Genomic DNA, 9,149 nt, shown 5'->3' on the forward strand with positions numbered 1-9,149 from the left:
ATAACGTAAAAGAATATATATTTTTAAGTACTTCTTGAAGCATCTGTAGTTCTTTTGTGCATGCTGCAGAGGGCCTGGTGCTTTCTGAAAACCAAGTGGCTCATTATGTAAAATGACAGTCGTCATGCTGCCTGGCTGGTGCATATACGGAAGCAGGTCTGAGTCCTTTGGGGGTGAAGAGCATTGCTGTGTGCCCTGCACATTCCCCCATCTAGCAGCGTCCTTGTCAGGAATGACTGCGTTCCCAAGTGTCATGGACAGAATACAGATTTTTGATTTTTGTCCTCACCACAGCAGCATCCCATTGGGAGTCCTTTGCTTTTCCAGAAAAGAGAGAAAAGTAACCACCTTTGTCTAGCTCTGCTTCCTCATCTGCTAACACACTCTTCTTGGGTTCTCTTTACCACAACAGAGTGTAGCAAGATCTTAGGAACTGGTTTGAGTGGATGGATAGTTTAGATTCACATAATTTTTAATGGGATTTTCCTCCTACTATCTGTTTTATCCAGTTGCAGTTTCCAAACAAATGGAGAGAAGAAAAATACCACGCAAGGTATGTTTGTTGCTTTGTTCTTCTAAAGGACTGGAAACCTGAGTTTTCCCTCCCCCTGTTGACCTAACTGAACTGTCTGAAACAAAGCAGGTGAAAACATAGGAGATCTTAATAAGTAGCTGTATACTAATTTGTTTGTTTCCAGCAAGATGTGGAAGATCATCCTGGCAAAAATTGGCAACAGATTTTGAACAGGTAGAATTTTGTGTAATGAGAGATCATTTTTATCTGCTTTGCATAGGTATTATTAAGCACTTTACTTGCTAAGTGTTCTGTATTATTTATAATAATATAATGTAGTTTCCTCATAATTACAGCAGGGGAACTGCCAGAAAATGTTATGTTAAAAGTTAAACAGATGTTTAGAGAACCAGGAAGCAATCCTTTAGAAACTTCCCTTGGACAAAGCTGGGGTGCTTTGCAAGAGCTGTGGTGTACTTCTCTACCCTTCTTAATCATTTACACAGAACTTGCATAGGAAATGCTCAGGTTGTGTTGTGAGAGTGTTGCTGACATACAGTGTCTCCCGGCAGATAAAGCTGTATTGCTGCGTTCTGGGTTAGGCTTTTGTGCCTCTTCATATGGAAGGCTGGCTGTGTCCTACTAAGCAAAAAACACTTGCAATATTTTGCCCAAACCAAGAAAGTATTTCACGATAACTACCAAGCTTGGATTGGTTCATGTGAGGAGACAGGGAGGAGCCCATAATGACCTATTAGTAATGACTTGACTCATTCAATCACATGCCTGATCACCTTTCTGAACATTATATATAACTATCTTAGAATGGATGTGGTTCCATGCCATATATTCAGATGCTGCATGACTCCAGGGTTTCTCAGACTTTATTCCAGCGATGTCAAGCAAATTGTCCATATCTTCCCAAGTGAGGCAGAATGCGTTTGCAGAAGAGACCTCAGAGAAGGCTCAAACTGTGCGGAAAGCGGGGTTACCTCTATAATTCCCAACACTGTTAATCAACCTGATCGAGCAGGGGAGATGGATATGAAGCTTCCTCCCAGGACTGACTGGAGAGGTGCATGGGGGAACCAGGAGAGGGGAGAAGACCTTGTCTGTCTTCTCTCAACACTCTGCACCTCTGTAGAAGGCTCGCTTTATACAAAAAAAGAGAGGCCTATGTGAGTGGATAATTTAGGATGAAAGTCTTCCTCTGGTACTGGTTGTGTTTGTGCACCTTCTCAGTGATTAAGTAGGAGCTTCTTAGCAAGCTGTTTATTCATTTGAAAGGCAGGAAAGAACTAATTTCCATGGGTGTAAGTGTCAGGTGATGTGAAGTTAAAGAATGCTGGGCTATGTGTGAGTGTTAATTACACCCAATTATAGACTGACTGATCTTTCCTGGTATTAAAAAGTCCCAGACAAACTAGTGTGATGGTAGGATGGCTTTTTAGATTTATATATAGCTTATTCAGTAATGCAATATTGATGTAATATTAACTAAACGTTAAGAGGTACATAGATGACCTCAGATCTGGCTTCTATTTTATGTGTGTGTGTATTTTGCGTGGAATAATTAAAACAAATTATTCCAGTGTTAAAAATAACTGAGTTTCTACAAGTATGTTATTTAGTAAACTTTAACTGTATTAGTCTAAGCATGAATGCCTATGAATTAGTCTGATTAAGTCTATTTAGAAGGAAGGTATAAAATGGAATCTTAGAATATATAAATGGATCCTAGTGCAAATTATGCTGAAACTGGACTATCTAGTGTAAATCTAAAGAAAGGCAATATTAACATTTTTATGAATTGATTTGTCAATTGTATTCCTAAAAGTTCTGAAAATATTATCTGTTCAAAGATGGCTTCCTAATTCTCCACATGTACACAATGAATGGAACAGGTTGGGAATTCTATAGAGGCAATTGCTGACTATAAGAGTTTGGAAACAGCCGTGTTGTGTACCTACTGGGATTACATCTGAATAAATGTACTTAGGACCGAGATACATATGCTCCTTTAACAGCAGTGTTTATGGTTGGGATGAGTATAAAGAGATGAGGTGAAATATAACATGGAAGAGAGAGTGTCTGTAACATCCTTTAATCATGTGCTGGTGGAGGGTCCAGGTGGAGGGCTCTATTCCCATTTCCTTTAATGAATTATTTGGAAACTGGTTAAGTATCAATGTTTTATGTAAAATATTTCTATTTCTCTCTCTACAAATTGTAACAGAAGCCACTTACAACACATTAAAATTACAATAGACAAAATCTTTAAAATGCCACTCCCTCGAAGCAGAGGTGCCCCAAACCAATTCAGCAAGAAAATCAATACATATCAGACTGAAGGAGGAGCTTCCCAACACTAAACTAAAAAGAAAAAGCATTAAAAATCTACAGAGCTTCACCATGGCATGATAAAACAGGAGTAGATGGGTAGTAAAGAACCAAGTGTAGGGGATCTAAAACATTTGGAAGAATAAAAATGTCTTCACCTGGTGTCTAAAAGAATGTGAACTTTGTGTCAGGTGAACCCCTCTAGGGAGAAAAATCCACATTCCAGATGCCACCTGCACAGACTCACTGTGCAGTCCTAAATAGTTACACCCTTCTGAGTCTATTGAAGTCAATTGGATTAGAAGGGTGTAACTGTGTTTAGGATTGTACTGTCAGGGTCTGGTACATACCCACTTCACTTTACCATGTGCAGGCAGGCACACAGAGCAGTCTCCGAAGCTGATATCTCCAAGCGGGCAGGTATGCAGGTAGGAACAGGAGATCCCAACAAAAGGATATACCATTATTATAGGAGTGTCTAGATTGTAATAAATAAATAGTTGAGTATGCAGTCCACTTAAATGAAAATGCCAGAACTTAAACCAGTTTAGTCCCATGGAACTCTTTAATCTCTGTTTATTGGAGCTGGGTGCTGGGCTATCATTTTGTTTTTAAAGCCTTCTTGATTATTCACTCTCTAGAGCAGGATAACTGGATTGGAACTTGGATTTGCAGGACCAAGACATAAATATTCCCATTGAGGTCACTCTAGTTTGTGGGTGCCTTCGTGCTGTAGTTCTGTTGTCTGGAGTAGCAGGTTTGCTCATTTCCAAGCCCTCCTGCTGTGCACAGGAAACTTCACAAGTTCCATTGATTTAACAGGAGTTGTGCAGCACAGTGGGTGATGAGATCAGATTTAAAACATGTAAAACCGTTCTTAATATATGCAGTAATTATGCTTCCATACATTTTAATAAATCCTGCATGAGATGCTTTCAGTGGGGTGAACTAGGGTTGCCAGCATCCAGGTGGGGCCTGGAGATCTCTGGCTTTTACAACTGATTTCCAGCTGACAGAGATGAGTTCCCCTGGAGAAAATGGCTGCTTTGAAGGATGGACTCTATGGCATTGTACCATGCTGAGGCCCCTCCCCAAACCCCACCATCTCCTGGATCCACCCCCAAAGTCTTCAGGTATTTTCCAACCCAGATCTGGCAACCCTAGGGTGAACCGATTTGGAAGCTGTCTCACAGGAGGATGTGTGTTTTAGGATTGTACCAATACTATGTTGCTTCCAATAATATGCCTTAATTGAAACAAGTAAAGCTGTTGAGTAAGCACAGTTCGGACAGAGCTGTTACAGTAATTAGTAAAACTATTCTTTCATTGTTTTGTATATCAGGAACTTTTTCTGCAAATATTATATATTTACTTCTAATAAGTAACAGACTTACTTAAGGCGAGTACTCTATTGCATGCATGCTTGCAAAGTAGTGGTATCAAAGAAACAGCCCAGAAAGAAATACAATAAAGCAGAGACAACCTTTATACCGCATGATCCTAAGCTGTTCACCTAAAGCAGCCTCAGACTGATCGTTTCATCCCGTGTGTTCTACAACCAGGGGAAAAGAGGGTGTTGATCAGATGGACTAAATCTATGCATCAGATGGACTAAATCTATGCATCCATTCCTTGCCACCTCTTGGGGGGGGGGGATTTAAAACGGTTCCGCGCGTGAGCACCTGAAATATGTCCCTTTTTACGAATACCGCATTTCCAAACTTTTGACCCACATTACTGAAATATTAATATAGCGCCCTATGGCCTAAAGATCCTTGCAATAAAAACTACATTTCCCATCAGCCTTTTAATAATTGCACAAGTTCTCACCCGCCTCTTACACACCCCTTTCTGCTTATTGGTTAATGTAATAAACCAATCTTTTGAGCCCTCGGACATCTTCATCCAATGGGAAGACTGTTGCTAGCCTAATGGTGTTATTTTTAGACTCGCTTGCGTTTCTACACCTTGCAGGTTGTGATGCCTATGTCAGTCGTTGCGTCTGAAGTTACGTCGATGAAAGCATTGCACAGGCGCACTGCTGAAAAAGTAGTCCCTAAATTGTGCGGAGTGGTAGCTGCAATTCAGAGGAGGGAAATGTACCCAATGAATAGTTAAAATGCCATCTGACATCCGTGCCTTGTGGGGTTTTGTTTAGGGGATGCGAGCCGATTTACATACCTTCTAGCATTTGAGGTATGGAAATAAACTGGAAAAATACGTGCGTTTCTATTAAGCCGGCTGGTCGCGTAAGAAAACAAGCCATAAGATCTGATGGCGCAAACTCAGCGCCACAAAAATCTTTATATACTATACTAAAATCTCAACCTAATGGTCAGCTCGAGCGTGCACTTGGTAAACTGTGTGGTCAAAGTAAAGCAAAAATTAGACTCGTCGTTCAACCAACAGGGCAAAACCCCCAACAACTCCTAATTTTAATTTAGATCCAAATGTTCTGTTTTTAAACCACGGGTTAAAGCCTAAACTCGAACTATGGAACACACTTACACGGCGGGGGGCTGGATTTCAACTACTACAGATACGATTCAAGCCCTGGAGATGCAAAGGGCCGTGAAAAGAATGCAACCAAAAAGCCATAGCAATAATAAATCGGGCTCCCTAGAGAATGCTTATCCCGCCCCTTTCTTGCCACTGAGTTCTCCCCTCTGAAGGGGCTCCAACTTCCATTCCTCTTCAGGCTTCTTAAAGGAGCCGTTTAAGGAAGTTTATGCCATCAAAAATTAGATCATCTTTAAAGTGCCACAGGAATCCAAAGCGCAGACCCTGGTTTCCTAGCAACCTCTCTCTTTTTTAGAAATTAACAGCTGTTCGCAGCCATTTTTAAAGCATATCCTTTGGTGTGGGCTCCAAACCTCCTCTCTCCTGCGTTGACAAGCCAATTTTAGCGGGGTTTCAACTATGGTCCAGTTAGGAACATCCAAGGGACTCCCTCCCCCATGTCTGAAGGCCCCATAACTAGGCAAGATAATCTAGCCAGCCCTGCTTTGGAGAGTGTCCCCTGGTATGTTTGCTAAGGTGATCTGAGAAGTACATTATTAAGACCCCCCCAGGAAAAGGTGGCTGAAACAATTGCCCCATTCCCTTCAATATGGTTGCTCTTACAGTTTACATGGTTTGTGGTGCTACCTGCATGGAGTTTAATAACCCCTCCTTCCATCTTTTATATTGACACACTGTATGACAAGGGGTGAGGGTAGGCTGCATGGCGTTTATTGGTGCTTATAGAACATGCCTGAACATCAAATCAGTTATTTGTTATGTCTACACACACTAGGCATGCCAGCCTCTAGGTGGGACCTGGGGATTCCCCCAGAATTACAGTTCAACTACAGACTACAGAGATCAGTTTCCCGGGAGAAAATGGCTACTTTGGAGGGTAAAGTCTAGCGCATTATACCCTGCTGAGGTCCCTCCCCAGGTTCCACCCCCAAGTATCCTGGTATTTCTCAAGCAGGAGTTGGCAACCCTAATACACACCCATCAAAATGGACCATATTTAAGATGAAGAAAATTCCAGATGGATATCTGTGATAGTCTGTAAAAAACAAGAGTCTGCTAAAATGAAACAGAAGTCCGATGACAACTAAAGGCTAATAAAATTTATTCCATCATAATCTTCTCCTTCGAGAGGTACATATAGTATAAATAAACAGATACGGGGATCTGACTGAACAGATGAGATGGAACAACAACATTCTAACCCTAATCCTCAATTCACCCAATCTGCTCACATAAACACTTCCATAGTTTCATTAAGCCATCTGGTTCAGTTCTCCTAGCCACTGTTTTTATAGGTTAGAAGAGTGTCACAACTCAACTTAGTTACAACTTAGTTTTGACTAAAATGATGATTAAATCATATTAAGAGAGAAACTGCATTAAGAGCTTTGAATGAATCCCTAGACTTGAGTAATGCATTTAGAAATAGTGAGCCCCATTGTAGAATAAGAACTTGGCACTCTTCATCCTCAAAGCCACCCTGAACACATTTAGGACCACAGCTTGAAATTAATAATTTTGTTATCTCTCTGGCATGCTGTTTTTTTTTAAATCTGAACAAACACTTTATCTGTACCACAAATACACACGCACAGTCAAGGACAAAAAAGCTGGGAGAACTCTACAGTAGAAAGGTGGGGAGGAGATGACAATTCAGTTTAGTTGCAGTGTAACTTTTTGTGGATTTAACAAGATATACAAGCATTATCCATAGGTATCTGCAGGATCTATTTTGAATGTAAGAGATTCTAAGTATCTTCATTTTAAGGTTACAAACCCATGCATGGTTGTTTGGGAGTAAACAGCTCAGTGGGATTTACTTCCAAGTAATCTGCCTGCCCGAGATCTTATGGCTCTTAGGACTTTGATTTGTACCCTCTATTAATCCATTGGGAATCAATTTACTTCACTGATAGCCCATCTCAGTGAGTCTCAAGATGAATGTCAAAATATAGAAAATTCAATCAGACAGCATGGTTTCTTGCTTCCCTACTTATATGCTATGATTTTAATTTAATTCTGTGTTTTTACATATTCCGGTATTTTAATATATATATTTATATATATTCTGTAAGCCGCCCTGAGCCTGCCATGGCAGGGAGGGCGGGATACAGATTTAATAAATAAATAAATAGAGTTATTTATTTCTTATTTTATAATGTTAGTTACAAGATTGAAAGGTTAAAGATTGGATTCCAAATATATGGAGGTTTCAACTGTTTAACTAGCCTTTAGCAACTCCAGTTGTATGACCACACGTTATTGATTGTGACTGTGGAACCAAGAGATGGTAGTTTTTGCAGATTAAACAGAGTGGTAGGGGAAAGTGTACGAAGCACGACATATTGTGCTGCCCGATCCTATTCGTATTTAATTTAAAGACGGTAGGGGAAGTCTATTCCGCATTTAATTGCATTTGATCTAACTCAGTTAGGATGGTTATTATCTGAAGCACTGGTGTACTAGTTTTGTTGACTATCAGCAGATATTCACGTTGGACCACTACAGCTCCAGCACGAAGAGCGGGAATCAATTAAAACGCACGTAAAAAATCTCGGCAGAAAACGCGCATTCCTATCTGCTGGCTCTTCTAAGCATCTAGAACTCGAAGCTCCCGGCACAGGACGGGTTAACCTGAAGCTGGCGTTTGGGGAAGTAGTTCCGGCCCGCCTGCCCTCTCCTCCTCTTTCCCCCTTCCTTGTCCTTTGCAGGACGCGTCACCCTGGGTGTGGAAGAGAATATCCTTGCGCAGGGTTGCTAAGGGTGAAACTTTTCATTTACTTTGCTCACTTTGGGCCAGGGAGAGGGTGGCTTCAGGTTCCCCGGGGAGGGAGAGGAAGAAGGAAGTAGGGGGCGCCCCAGGAAACATCCCCCCCCCACCCCACTTCTGATTGGGCCTATAGAAGGGGGAGAAGTTATCCGAACAGCATCTATTTAATTAAAATAATTTTTAAAAAACCGAACGTCCAACACCACCCCATCAGCACTTTGTAAAAAAGACATCGAGAAACACCCTGGAAAGAAGAAGAAGAAGAAGTCACCGAACCATCTCACCTGGTGCTGAAAGGAAGAAGTAAGTGAAGGCTTATCGCTCGAATGGGAGGGAGGGGACAAAAGGGGGAGTCGCACCATTTAGATTTCGGGTTTTTAAAAAATGTATAGATGTTTTGGTCTCGGGCCGAAGGCGTATTTCCTCTGCCGACCCCGGTTCACCTGGCGGCTCAGGCTGCGTTTCCCCCGGCCCTGCTCTCTGTAGAGCGGTTTAATCGCTATACCTTAATGCGATTTTCTGAAGCCGCCGCTCAAAAACTTCCCACTCTGCTTCAGAGCACGAATGCCGGCGGAGTTCTTCCTCGCGGGGACAGGGCGAGCGAGCAATGTCGCCTCTGCTAGCTGTGGCTGGATGCCCTTTCCTCAGCCTCCCTCGTAACGACAAACCCCCCCCCCCCCTTAAGGAAAGGAAAGGCTCGTTTGCGTGCCTGGGGTTTGAAACGATTGGGGGGGGGGGGATGTCTCCAGTTCACCATTTTGTTTTTGCTCATTTTGCTGGAGCCGTGAGCGGACTTCTGAACACATCCAGCGACTCCGCTATCAATCCGAGTCCCACGGACTTCTGCCGGAGAGACTCAAATCCCCTCTGCCGCTGTGGGCTTCTTGGGGTTCGGGGGCAGGCGGGAGTCGACCGGGATCCTTTTGGCGTTCTTTTAAAGCCGCGGTTGTGAAAAGAGGCGATTCGGGTGAGGAAGGGGGGGGGCGAGCTCTAGTTGGGGGGTGG

General features: G+C 42.3%; 1 protein-coding gene across 1 annotated transcript in view; it reads left to right on the plus strand.

Annotated features, from left to right (window-relative positions):
• Positions 1 to 8,194: 8,194 nt before the first annotated feature.
• TOB2 (transducer of ERBB2, 2) overlaps positions 8,195 to 9,149 on the plus strand; it is a 7,616-nt gene continuing 6,661 nt past the window's right edge. The window contains exon 1 of the mRNA XM_015419219.1: positions 8,195 to 8,447. The gene's annotated coding sequence lies outside the window, so the exon portion shown is untranslated. The remainder of the gene's footprint in view (positions 8,448 to 9,149) is intronic.

This window comes from Gekko japonicus, unplaced genomic scaffold (genome assembly GCF_001447785.1).
Source record: "Gekko japonicus isolate JY-2015 unplaced genomic scaffold, Gekko_japonicus_V1.1 scaffold37, whole genome shotgun sequence".
Classification (NCBI taxonomy): domain Eukaryota; kingdom Metazoa; phylum Chordata; class Lepidosauria; order Squamata; family Gekkonidae; genus Gekko; species Gekko japonicus.